Below are 14535 nucleotides of genomic sequence, written 5' to 3'. Positions count from 1 at the left end.
GAAATATTGCTCACTTTCTCTGCAATAAAGGCGGAGGACCAGCAACCTGTTGCCTGTCTAGACTGCTCCAAAAAGACCTGTGAAGGAATGTGTTTTAGTCTTTATCTTCATATACTTATAGTATATTGAGGTGCAAATGCTACTGCTTTTAATACTGACTAGAAAGTGACACATTCAAATATTTCATGATGCCCAGGCACCTTCAGGTTGCTATTTAAAAAATCAATTCTTTCATTTGCACTGCTGAATATACTTGTACTTTGGCCACAATGAAGCAAGTTTGCTGTCGCATTCACACCTCCATTTTTTTTTATGTTTTTATACAAAAGCACACATATTGTCTCGCTATTTAATGTCTACTGGCAATTTACACAGACAGTCAGGCTAAATCCTAGTATTGTATCATATTAACACAGAGAACAATTACAGAAAAAGAAAAAAAGGACACATCAATGTATGTATGTATGTAAGGCTGTGTGTAGTGTATAGATGTGTACATCACCATCTTTTGGATGGCTGTGGAAACAGAGCAGCTGGTAGTATGGTATATTATCAGTGCCACAGAATGCTAAGGAAATGTCAGAAATGTAGAGGAAGTTAACCTGACAGCTAAAAAAACACTTCACAGAGTTTTAGTAACCTGCAAATCACTTCAGCTTGAAGTTTTGAATTTCTGTACCTCATTAATATTTTTTTCTTCATACAAGGTTTTTTGGAAGAGGTTTTTCTTGTCTTTTCAGGGAGTCAGGGCTGGGGAGGATTCAAAAACAGGGCCTGTTTAAGCCCATTGAGGCATTACCTGTGTGACTTTGGGTTATACAGGAAATAAATTGTTGTTGTTGTAATATCATGATAAGCAAATATGGAGAAGAAAAAGCTTACAGAAATACTAGAAAGATAAGAATTTGTGCCTGGACACTAATGATAATGTTTAAGGTATATGTCAGGTCAGGCTTTTGAAGAAGTTTTTTTGGTCTTGGTCCAGTTGGTTTACTGTGTATGCCGCAATTACAAATGTGCCTGCACATCACATTACCACGCCACAGCACTTGAGCCATTTCACATATAAGCATGAAAAAGTAGAGAATGACTTGGACTTTTTCACTGTGAAAGCAAGAAGAGATACTGCCCTTCAGAATAAGGGCTTTATGTGGAAGCCAAAGAGAGGGCCTACTTATGGATTTCAAGTTCACGTTTATTGTCACGTATACACAGTGCAGTGAAATTCTCACTTGTATTCATGACCAACAGAGATGATGAACAGAATGAAAAGAAAGAGTAAAAGCCTTAACCTTCATCAGGAGGAGCACATCCAATTGACGAGATGAGAAAGTATATAACTCTGGAGATATTTTGGGGAGAGGGGTTTATCTGAAATAAAAACAGTTCCAATTGGTGTTTAATGAAGAGCCAAATAAGCACAGAATATGTGTGTTGGATGGACAAGAGAGGTACACAGAGCATAGGTAAGCCAGAAAAGCATAACATTTATGTTTTATGGGGAATACAGGAAGACTGAGATGTTTCAGATTTGAGAAACCCTGCCACTGAAAGTGACCATCTAAATGAAGTATATCATGTGATAGGATCTGGAGTCTGGTAGTTATGTAATGGTGGTCTTTGCATGGGCAGCACTTTCATTGCGAGTTGTCCTAATTAAGCTTCTCAGGTCCCAACCCCATTATAGTTAGTGGAGCCAAAGCAAAAATCTTCCGCTCAAATCTCTAATTGGACTTCTGACTATGAGCATGTCTCTTCTCAGATGGAGGTTTGTTCAACCTCAGCTGTGCTAAAATTAAAAACAAAAAAAAACAGTGTCTAAAAATACTTTTAAGACTAATAAAGAAATGGCAAGTCATTAAAAAAAATATATGAAAACAACTTATTACAGAGATATAAATTCTGCATGGTGTCACACACGTGCGAATAGGAGGCAGCTAAAGGGCCTAAGTATTTGTAATAAAATATCCAACCGGGGGCGGCAGAGTGCACTGACTCTCTTTCTCAGTTCCCTACAGACCTTTTCCGGGAATTCCCCTTTGCTGACGTCACTTCCAGACCAGAAGACAATCACTCCTGGTGCGGCCCCTTTGCTGACGTCACTTCCAGACCAGAAGACAATCACTCCTGGTGCGGCCCCTTTGCTGACGTCACTTCCGGACCAGAAGACATCACTTTCGATTTCGGCCCTTTTGATGACATCACTTCCCTTACGGGCCTTTAAAGCCTCCATCTTTGTCTGTAATGATCAGTTCTGTTTTGGACTCTGTTCTATGCACATCGTGCTTCATGAACTTAACTTTTGCAGCTTGGAAAACAATATACGGGTAGCTGCCCCAAATCTTTATGATGTCTGTGTTGTATTATTATCACAATGGATAAACTTTTTAAAGAAACATAACAGCAAAGAAAAAAAAAACAATAACAAAAAAGCTTAACACCTTTGTGTTTGCAAAAAAAAAGTTCACAGATTGAAATAGTTCTCTTTTTCTTGTTTGAGTTTTTAGTTCTCCTTCTGCACAGGCCAACTGGTCAGGAAAGGTTTATTTGCTCTGACTTTGATAGCCTCTGTTGTTTGATGTTACCTAAAGGTTACTCAACCACTTCTTAACCTTTGACGAATGAGGCACATTACTTGCACTGTGAGGGAGCGTCAGTTACGGCACTATGGCCATGAGGTGCGATTCCCAAAGTTTGGTTTGGCTCACAAGCTCCTCATTTTTGAGGACCCGAACAGCTGGACCAAGCCAAGGGGATGCCTGCGTAACACCAGGCTGTGACAGATAGAAGGTCATTTCTGCAGGGTGGGACTGGACTGTGTGTCTGCCTGGGGGGTTGCCAACTGGGATCCCATACTATTTCATCATGTGGTGGGTGTGGCAATGGGCTGTACCAGTGCATCCTCCCCAACCTGACCTGACCTGACCTGCCATTTTAAAGTATTAACTAGTAATTTTAGAAATGCTTATAAGTAAAGGAAAAATAGACTGTGACAGTTTAGACTTTATCATGATGCAACAAATAAAAAAACAAAACAAAAAATTATTTTCGGAATACTTAATGGCAGATCTTACTTTTATTTCTTTCCTTTTTACTGAATACCCCTGGCTGCTCAGTCACTCTGTGTATGGATGAATGAACATCTATTTTGTAGTTCATTGTACAAGATGACTGTAGGCAGTGTGAACAAGTTATATATAAGAAACAGCAAGATTATCCTTCAAACTTTGTACTACTGTGATGTGCTGTAGTAAAGCATAAGTAAGAGAAGGTGTCTGCTGGCAGGGTCACAAACACCTCTTAAGAAGGGCCTGGATTACTTAGATGTTGATCATAGAACCACATATAAGATAGTGAGAAAAACAGAAAGAAAAAAACGAGAGAAAAAGATGATAGATAAATTCAGATTCTAAATACACTGTGCTTTTTCATTACAATGTTGCTACATTACAAAGTTTAAAAGGTAAAAAGAATATTAGAAATTGCATAATCATTCTTGAAATGCATCACAAAAGTTGAAAAGCCTCTGGTTACTTTTACTTGTACAAAATGACATTTTGAAAAGATCATCCTCTAGCGGTGTTTGTATGAGTCCCGGCTCCCTCCCTTGCCCTAGATAATACCACTAGGCACAGGCTAAGACTGCAAAGAGAAAAAGCCTGCTACCAAGAATACAGTAGTTATTCTTTAAAGGTGTTTCTTTTGTTACGTCAAAAGTTGAGCAACCACGTTTTTGATATGTTTTAAGAACTAGGAAACTGGATTATTGAAGCTGAAACAAGCATTCTCTCATATACTCCTGAAAAGCGAAACAAAAAATATGCATGCTCTATTGTTGACACACTTAAGTTACCAAGTCAACTGGATTGTCCATTGATGAGTCCACCTCTGACCATCAGTGTGGGTTGTCCATAACTTAAGACCAAGTAAAGAGACAACTGATGAAGCTACACACAGGAAAAGCCATAGCACCAGATTTAATTAGTCCTTGAGTTTTTAATGTCCATGCCGATTAACTCTGTGGTGTCCTCTGTCACCTGCTCAGTATGTCCCTAAGACTCTAGAAAGGGTTGCTGCTGTGGAAAACACCCTGGATTTCCTGTTCCAAAGAAGACATGCATCTCATCACCTCATAACTACAGACCAGTGCACTTAACCTCTCACATCATGAAGATCTTTGAGAGTCTGATCCTAGACTATAGGAATACTCTTGTGGTAGACCATCCAGAACCACTACAGTTTGTTTATTGGACACTATTTAAACCGTAGATGTGGAGGTGGTGCACTCCTACAAGTACTTGGGGATCCACATCTGTAATACAGAGGAACTATATACACTGTGATAGCAGTGTGATTTTCTATGCTGTGGTTTGCTGGGCCAGCAATATCACTTCAAGAGAGGCCCACCAGATCAGAAAACTCATTAAAAGGGAAGGCATAGTTATAGGACACACTCTGGACACCCTGGAGGTTGTAGCAAAGGAGAGAATTAAAAAAAAAACTGAGTGACTTTATGAACAATGTTGCCTATCCTCTCTCTGACACATTAACACTGTGTATTGTCAGGCAACAAATTATTCTGCAGAAGTGTGTCAAGAAACGCAACAGGGGCTCCTTTATACCATCAGCAATATGTCTGCATAATGCGTCACTATGACTGTGACTGCCAAGTCAGACAATTTCTTTCTTTTTACATTTTCTTCCTTTTCAGTCATTCTGGTGTGTGTTTAGACCATAGTGTGTGTGTGTATATTATATATATATATACACAGGGTGGTCCAGATCTAATTATGCAGATCCAGATTGTCTGGATGACTTTATTTTATGCGGGGACGATTCCAGCTCGGCACAAAGATGATTCTTCATGTCGTCATTTCACACATTTCTCGATGGTCCGGGATTTTTCGGGTGATTTTCTATGTAATAAACTTAATAAGTTATAGTGTAATGAAAATTGCATAATTGTTTAATTTATTGTCAAGCATAAATGAAATGTGATTCATTTTCTAACTTGTCTGCCTTAATCACAATAATTAAAAGAAGTAAGCCAGGTATTATAAGACAGTAAAATAGTTCAAACTCTGCCAGTCTACAGCCTGACATGTATGGTGCTACTGTACTTTTGATTAAGGCTATAGTTCTGATCCTGGTATTGCCTCAAACATGTGAGAAAAATTTAAATAAATAAGAAAATACTTGTCTTTAAGTGACCAGATTTAACCTTAACCTACTTGTGATATTTCACGATGTGAATTCTATTCAGGTGAACATTTCTTTGTTTAATTTATATGCACTATTTTCATACACATATGAGGCATGTTAATAAAATGCAAAAGTATTGTTTGGACCAAGATACATTATGTCAGAGGAGGTGTTCCTTCAAAGTTGACAAGCAGGTCTGACGGTGAAACACAAAGATGTGTGCTTCACTATACTGACCGACTGTATATAGCACTATTCATACAAGGGCTGTTCAAATTCAGAGTGCATCTTAACAACCTATGCAGGTTCACTGGCTAAACAGAAAACTTCCTGTAAAGGATGTCAACTGGGAAACTGGCTAACATAAACTTTTGTGCTTTGATCACCTTCTGTTGACTTTATTTAAGGGGCCAATTTAAAACAAAATCTTTAACCGTATGAAAGGGGTTAATACAGTTTGTGGGAAAGTAAGAATAGGAGAAAAAAAAATAAACTTATTATAACACCAATTTGTGGATGACCACTAACTACAGTGTATTTGTCATGAAGCTTTTATGCACACTGATGTAGTGTAGGAAATGGCATAGTTTTTGAGATGCCACAGTAAGTCACAGCGTTTTACTCCTGAAGCTTAGAATTACAGTACTTTGTATCGTTGGACAATGTTTTTATGTGGTCTGCGTACTTCTTATCAGTTCACTTGTAATCAGTGTTCAGTGCTTTTGTCTGAAATTAATCACAAGGTTTAGCTCCGGAGATATTGCATTATATACAATAGCCTACCCATTCATCTCAATATATGCAAACAAAGTGTTAATTGGCATTTAAATGGTTACATTTCAGCTTTAATTATGATAAAAATATAATAACTCTTGCCCTAATACATCTTTATTTTTTTGCTTCAAAAAGATTATACAATGAGTGTTAGAAAACACCTTACAGTTTCTTTAAACTTAATTTTGTGAGTGAAAACTTTGCAGACAGCAGTACAATTCGGTTCACCGACAAAAGCGCGATAGACATATGCGTCCCGACAAAACCGCGACTGACAAATGAGCGGCGACAAACCCGATAACTGGTTTTCGACAAATGCGTGCTGACAAAATCGCCACGACAAAATCGCAAGAGAGGCCAAGAGAGTGGGACACCCTTGCTGCAATTCTTCCCACATATGCAGGGCGTGATCTTAAGGACTATCTGCGTGCCGTGCTGATGGCATGCCGTGTCTCATAATATTGACTTCTAAAATAAATATTAGTATATATGCTTTAAACTAGTAATTCATATTTGATTAAACTTTCGCGATTTTGTCACAATAGCTAAAGTGACTATTTTTTTTTTTTTTTTGCTGGTTGTTGAAAAGGTCATAAATTTATCACTGCAATGCTGTATTTACAGGTATTTCAAATTCATTCCTAGGTGTAACACATTTTATTCAAAATGTGTCTGCAAAGGATTATTACATACGATATAAAGCATCCATCCATCCATTATCCAACCCGCTATATCCTAACTACAGGGTCACGGGGGTCCGCTGGAGCCAATCCCAGCCAACACAGGGCGCAAGGCAGGAAACAAACCCCGGGCAGGGCACCAGCCCACCGCAGGGGGCACACACACACACACACACCAAGCACACACTAGGGACAATTTACGAGATATAAAGCATAGTCATGGAAATTCTATTTTTATATTTTTTTTACTGTTTTCCAGTTGAGCTCAGGAAACACTCCCTCTTGTAACATATAGGGTGGTCCAGATCTAATTATGCAATTTTCATTACGTTATAACTTATTACGTTTATTACATAGAAAATCACCTGAAAAATCCCGGACCATCGAGAAGTGTGCAAACTTACGACATGAAGAATCGTCTTTGCATCGAACTGTAATCGTCCCCGCATAAATCAAAGTCATCCAGACAATCTGGATCTGCATAATTAGATCTGGACCACCCTGTATAAGCTGATGGCAGATTTAGCACAACTTTACATCCTTGATGTTTTTAAAGCTTTTGCATGATCTTGGATGCTGAGATCACAAGATACAGATTATAATAAAATGACAAGAATTAGTCAAAACATTGTAGGGAGCATCAGCCACAAATTTCTAGATGAGCTGCATGCAAATATGAGAAGTTGTTCCAACAAACTCAGCTTTTATAATAAGACTATGAATACAGTATCTATGTATCTGTAAGACGTGTGGGTGTTGAAGTGCATGAGGTCTTTTTGCATTTCCAGTGTATTGCTATGCTGCCAACTGGTTCAGGGTTGGTTCCTATGGTCTGTCTGATCCTTCTGAGATGGTGCTGACATACTACCGGAGCCTAACACTGGATTAGTTCTTGTCCTTGGGAGGCAGTAAACTTGTGTCTCTAATGGTCATTTTGCCCATATGAGTGTAAAGTAGATGTCAGAATTTTTGCTTTCTTCATCAATATTACTACACGCCCATTGGACTGTGCATTTATGAAATGTAAAGTACTGAAGGTTTGTACTTTATTGAGTGCTTAGTCTGTGCTAAATAATAGCTATTTTTTTTCAGTAAATTCATTACTCATATAATATTAAAAAAAGTACTATATAAGAATAAAGTTGTTGCTTAGCTAAAGTTATATTACTAACTTTCTGAAGGACTGGATATGATTTAATAAATGTGCTCACCAAGAAAAATACCAAAAATAAATAAATAATAACTTCCCTAGAGTTAACATTTGATTTTAATATTTCAGTGGTATTTTCTTGACTGCACATCTAGTCTGACTGAAGTCGACAAAGCAGCTTTCTTTTCTTTGGTTCTTTCTGTCAGCATGGAATCCTGTGTGCTGCTTTTCTAACTTGTCCTGCATTTTTAATTGTATGAACTAAAGTTGGTTTGTGAAACTCTGCATAGTATCTCATATGGAAAAACAACATTTAATTATGCAAATATAGTCCTTAATAAGTGTTCTCTGTGTGCCATAAAATGGCCTGAAGTAAAATACCAACCTCAAATAAAATATAGCCATGTTCTGCACTGAGTTAGAGAGTGCCTACTGAACGTCTGGGTCTTTAAAAAAGAGCATCAATGACCTTAAACTAATCATATACAAGGCAGTTTTTGAACTTTATAGTAGAGTGGTATAAAGAAAACTGATTTATGAAGAATGGTATTTATTTTCTGTCTATACAGTATACCTTGCATTATCAAGAATTATATCAAATCATTTTGAAAGTTAATGGGCAGAAAGAGGGAAGGATGTCTGCGGACACTTTAAAACAAAGGAAAAGATTGTTTAAAGCAAAATGAAACATATTTCATGAGCTTTGCACATACTGCAAATGCCTAAAGTAAAACATAACATTTTAGAGATATTAAATAACATAACTTTTTCAAAAACAGTTTAATCTAATTCATTGCCACTGAGGACAACAGTCTATCCCTGTCTTCCTCTTATATCTCAAAAATGTGCACATTAGGTTAATTGGCACCTCTCAATTAGCCTAGGCCGAGTAGGCAAGGGTGGGTAAATGTTTAGAGTGCCTTCTGCAGTGCTGGCTTTCACTGGGAATGCAATGTCATATCTGCACATTCTCCTTGTGTTGAAGAAGAGACCCCTTCATAGGCTCTGGTTTCTTTCCATGGTCTAACAGAATGGCAGCTAAATTGTTGTGTCTAATTTCCTTCAGTATAACAGAATGTATGTTTGTGGTTGGATTGTCCATCCAACCATCCATTATCCAATCCGCTATATCCTAACGACAGGGTCATGGGGGTCTGCTGGAGTCAATCCCAGCCAACATAGGGCACAAGGCAGGAAACAAACCCCGGGCAGGGCCCCAGCTCACCACAGGGCACACACACACCAAGCAAACACCAGGGACAATTTAGGATCACCAATGCACCTAAACTGCATGTCTTTGGACTGTGGGAGGAAACCGGAGTACCCGAAGGAAACCCATGCAGACATGGGGAGAACATGCAAACTCCACGCAGGGAGGACCAGGGAAGCAAACCCAGGTCTACTTACTGTGAAGCAGCAGTGCTACCACTGCGCCACCATGCCGCCTGGTTGGAGTGTGCCCTTTAAATTACTGGTATGCCATTCAGGTTATTTCATCACTTTCTTTTGTTGTGGCAAAGACAGGCCCCACAATCAGAAGAAGAACGTAAGAAATCAGTGTCATTCCTTATGACATCTGATTTATTATACTTAATAACTTTTCATAGTGAGGTTTGCTAACACTTATTACTGATTTTACAGTAAAGGAGGCCAAAGCTACTTATTGGTGATGTGCAATTCACACCCCTGAAGCATTACTCTATAATCAAAAATAAAAAGGACAGGCTGCCTTATCAGATGACTTAGCATCTTTATTGAGTGTTTTTATGAATGGGGCAGTAATATTCCTGATATGTACGTTTTTCTAATTTTTTAAATAACACAATGAAGGTTCCACAATGAAAATGTTGAGATCCTAACTTTATTTTTTCTATTTTTATTTTATAAAAGCAAAAGACTGGCATCCCATCCAGAGTTGGTTTCTGTCCTGTACCCAATTCTATTGCGACAGTTGCTGGGCCCCCTTGACAATAAATAGGATTAAGTGGGTTTGATAAAGTTATTATATATACATATAATTAGGAGATATTCTGATAATTAGCAGTGTTCAATGTTAGATTCATTTGTACCTCTAAATTGGCTCCATATCAATAAATGTGGGTATGTTTGAGTTTGCCCCGCAATAGATGGCACCCTATCCAGGGCTTAGTTAATGCCTTGTGTTGGGTGATGCTGGGATTCTTCTATGCTACAACCCTGAACTGAATTAGTCTATCTAAATAATGGATGAGGCTTAGTGCCACTGGTTCACATTTCAAGAGATCCTGGTTCGATACCTACTCCAGCCATCTGTTTCCATATTGTGTTCATAAGAATTGTACGCTTTCAAATCACTTTTCTTCACTTGTAAGGGAGTTAAGGCTATGGGGCTGTCAAAAATGGGACCTGTTAAAGCATTTCTTGTGTGATTTGGGGCCTATACAAGAAACTAATTGTTGTTTTTATTGTAAAATCACTTCATTTTTTTTTTCTGGTCCGGTACAAGAAAAACCCCACATGACATGCTGCTCTACTCAACTTAATGTCTAGTTATGCAAGTCATCTAGCTTTAAAAAGGCCTTGTTTTTAGACCATTGTTGGGCTATCTTTTGCACAGGAAATTGCATATGTATAATAAAGAGTAAACCAACAGGTGTCTGCAGTAAAAATATTCAGAATGACTTGTGAATGCCAAATCAACCAGCACCAGGAGTTCATGCCCTAATGGGATATGTGGGCTCAAAGTTACTCCTTTTCACAAAGCTTTGGGGATAAGTAATATAGACATGTGGAGTGACTGATTATGAATATGATATTTTTGATATTTGATTGCTTATTGGTGGGTGGCGCAGTGGGTAGCGCTGCTGCCTCGCAGTTAGGAGACCTGGGTTCGCTTCCCGGGTCCTCCCAGTGTGGAGTTTGCATGTTCTCCCCGTGTCTGAGTGGGTTTCCTCCCACAGTCCAAAGACATGCAGGTTAGGTGCATTGGTGATCCTAAATTGTCCCGTGTGTGTGTGTGCGCCCTGCCCAAGGTTTGTTTCCTGCCTTGCGCCCTGGGATTGGCTCCAGGAGACTCCCATAACCCTGTAGTTAGGATATAGCGGGTTGGATAATGGATGGATGGATTCCTTATTGGTGGTCCTAGACCACTAATAGCAACTACCAGAAGGTTAAAAATGTCAAAGATGTGCATGTGGAGTATCATTTTAGACCTTTTTAAGGTCAGTGACTACAAATATGATGTCATTGTTTTCTATTACAATCAAGACTACTCAGACTTTAAACATATAAATTGAAGTAAACATTTTTGTTTAAAATATTTGATGTAATTATTTCACCCCATGAAGCTAATCATTACATTGCTTATGAGCACCCCAAATTTGGGCGGCTTACGCTAATTACAAATTTGTTTTCTTATACTTGTGAGGTTTAAGTCTCTGCTGTCTGTCCACACCTGAAACACATCTATCTATCCATCCATTCTCTAACCCGCTGAATCCGAATACAGGGTCACGGGGTCTGCTGGAGCCAATCCCAGCCAACACAGGGCATAAGGCAGGAACCAATCCTGGGCAGGGTGCCAACCCACCACAGGACGAAACACATCTATTTCAGGTCAAATCTATAGCTAAACTGCACTGATCCACACTAAGTGATTTTGGAAGCTTTCCACCTGATAGGATGGCATCACATCCAGGATAGATTCCAGAACTGTGGCTGGTGCTGCTGACTAAGAAAGCGAGTTCAGAAAATGAATATATATATATATATATATTTTTTTTTCTTCTAACATGCATCCATCCATTTCATAAACTGCTTATCTTGTTGGGATCCTGAAAGAACTGGTGACTATGCCAGCAGCATACAATACAGGAACCCACTTTGGATGGGGCATTAGTAGATCACAAGGGACACTTACGTACACCCAAACACTGGGGACAGTTCAAAATTTCCAGCTGGCCAAACATGGTCATCTTTGAGATGCGGGAGAAAAAGCTGCTCAAGTACATGAAAACTGTGATGAGTCCACCCAGGCAGTGTCCTAGCCAGGATGCCAGCACCCCAGAATTCTGGAACTATTTGATGGCAGTGCTAATCACTGTGCCACCATGCCTCCCACAATTATATTTCACTTGGGGGTTTTAAAAGTTATTCTAAAGGTGCGCTGAATGTGAGCACACTGAGCTAATTCCACTCACAGCAGCCAGGGGTTTCCAACTACCATGTGAAAAGTTGTTGGGTATGTGCTAATTTTGAAAAAGCTGAATTAAAAATGTTAAATTGTGTCTTATTGCTCTAAATTCACTGTGATGTGCCATCCCTGCTTCTTTCTAGATGCATGTTTATGAAATAATGGCGTTGCTAAGTGGACACTGGGTACAGTGGAAAGGGACTGCAGTTCCAAGTAGCTTAAGCACAGAAGGCTTTGGCTAAACAAAAAGTCTGCCTTGTTGTCTGATTAAAATTATACAGTACTAGGTTAATATTTTTCATCTGATGGTACATTTAATGTAGCAACATTTATTATATGTTCTAGGATACAAGGAAAAGAATAAGGACAAGGCAGAAAAACAACTGATGAACATTACATAGTGTATTCCTCTCCTGCACCATACACTTAGACATCCTTTGCTAATATTTTAAATGTGCGTGGTCTGGAATGCACTGTTAAAAAAAAAAAATTAAAACCATGCAGATTTTTCTTTTTCTCGTTATTTTTAAGTAGCGGTTCTGCCTGGCAGCAAAGGGAGACAAACGGCTGGCTTCAGACCAGAAGTTCTGGGTTCCTCTCCCAGTTACTGCAGGTCAGACATTTCCTCTCATGGTAAACAAATACTTATTCCCGTTAGCACTTCCAAATCCATGCCTCTCACTTTCTCTCATTAGACTGGAATCAAGTGAAAGCGGAGCCACTAAAGTTTGACAGAGTTTGGAAATGTGTAAAGAACTTGCATTATGCTTTAAAAGTAATCAGGTAAAAAAAAAATAATAATAAAAAGAATAAAGAGTGAAAGCAGAAAACAAATTGTATTCATTCAGATGGAACTGCATTGAAAGAAATCACAATACACCTGCTGGGTATTTGAAGTAAGAAGGAGAAAAATGTACATGTTTATGGAAGAAGTGGTTCAAGCACATGAAAACAAATGAAAGGTCCAACACCGCACAGGTATATTAGATAATCTATTGAGCACATGTGTGAAAGAAACTGGCTGAAGAAGCATTTCTCGGTTCATTTTATTATTGATCCAGAATGGATAGCACTAGAAAAAGAACGGAAATTAACAAGAAAAGACCTGACAGGAAAATCAAAAACGGCTGTAAGTCGAACTCTGATTAAGGACAGAAGTCTGTTTGTCTGCTGTTTCATTCCACCACAGTGCCTGTGCAGATATGTACGAGTATACAGGATGGCTAGGTCTATCGATATACATTATTCTAACATTCCAAAAGCAGGTAGGTAGAATAGCAGATGTTGAGGATTATAGAATATGTGTTCTGCAACCAGGTTTTTAAAATAATATGCCTGCCGACAAAAATAAAAGGAAAAGGGTGGTTTAAGGGGACGGTGAAGTGGGAAAGAAAGCTGCACCCGCTAAGATTAAAGGATGCCATTCCTGCTCAGGACGTTAACTTCACAAAGACAACTTTCTAAAGTAAACTCCAAAACAAAGACTGTTGTGTAAGCAGCTTCTAATCTCCCTAGTATTAGTCTCTGCTTGGCATTACAGTAGCAGTAAGACTTAAGTGGGTCTTGTGATTTACAAGTAAAGCAGAGCCTTTTATTTCTGTCTTTTTTTTTTCTCTTACTTTCAACAGAGTGGCTTAGGACAGCATGTGACAGAAGGTACCACATATTGGTGAAATGAGTGATAGAAGTGAAGAAACCTGGCTTACCTCTCTTCTCTTCAGATCTGAAAGGTCACGATATTCTTCCTTTATTGTAGCTGTTTTCTTCTTTCTTTCAAAGTCTTCACTGCTCTCATTTAATCTTATTCAGATCTTCTTTCTTTTTCACTGATTTCCCAGAAGCTTTAGAGATTATTTGATTTTGTTTTTATTACTTTCTTCTCTCCACCATGCCTCTCCTGCTTTTACTTATTCAAGGCTGCTTCATAGGACCAGCAATGAGCAGCACTTTGCTTCTTCAGCGTCTCCTTGAGGCTGTCTTAAAGTAATTTTTTGAAAGGCACCTTCAGTCTTACACACAGCAAAGGAGTAGGAGGGAGTCGGGGCAGGGGAGAGTGAGTGAGCGAGCTAGTGAGGGAGGGAGAGCGAGAGAGAGAGAGAGAGAGAGAGAGAGAGAGAGAGAGAGAGACTCTCGCATTTGCTGTGAATGAGCACTGTGGACAGAGCCTCTGAGCTTACACCAGATGTCCACTTTTTTTTTTTTTTTTGAGAATTTTCCAAGTAAGGACTCTTTTCCTGGTCTCACATATTTAACAAAAACATGTTTGCCAATTCGGGGGATGTTAAAACTTACTAAGTAAAAGACAAAAAAAAATGGTATAAATAAATCAGCCTCCTTTAAGGATTTCCCATTCTCACAATTATTTATCAGGTTAACAAGTCTTAGAAGAAGCCAGTGAAGCAGTGTCTGTACCTAGATATGTCTCATTAAAACTGCAGCCATACAGTAAAACAGCTCTGCAAAACAAAACAAATAGATTCTCCACTACTTTAACTGTCAGGTTTACAGTTGTTTTCTGTGGACCTGTCAAGCAAAGGGAGTTGTGTGTAACTAATGCT

The 14535-nt window shown here is 38.8% G+C and overlaps 1 protein-coding gene across 2 annotated transcripts in view; it reads right to left on the bottom strand.

The window, feature by feature from the left end:
- The window catches only part of col8a2 (collagen, type VIII, alpha 2), a 259356-nt gene extending 245321 nt beyond the window's left edge, over positions 1-14035 (bottom strand). For both annotated transcript variants that reach the window (XM_039739393.1, XM_039739392.1), the window contains exon 1: positions 13684-14035. The gene's annotated coding sequence lies outside the window, so the exon portion shown is untranslated. The remainder of the gene's footprint in view (positions 1-13683) is intronic.
- Positions 14036-14535: the final 500 nt, after the last annotated feature.

This window comes from Polypterus senegalus, chromosome 17 (genome assembly GCF_016835505.1).
Source record: "Polypterus senegalus isolate Bchr_013 chromosome 17, ASM1683550v1, whole genome shotgun sequence".
NCBI lineage: Eukaryota > Metazoa > Chordata > Cladistia > Polypteriformes > Polypteridae > Polypterus > Polypterus senegalus.
Note: the sequence above shows the minus strand (reverse complement) of the source record. Positions and strands in the feature narration are given on the sequence as shown.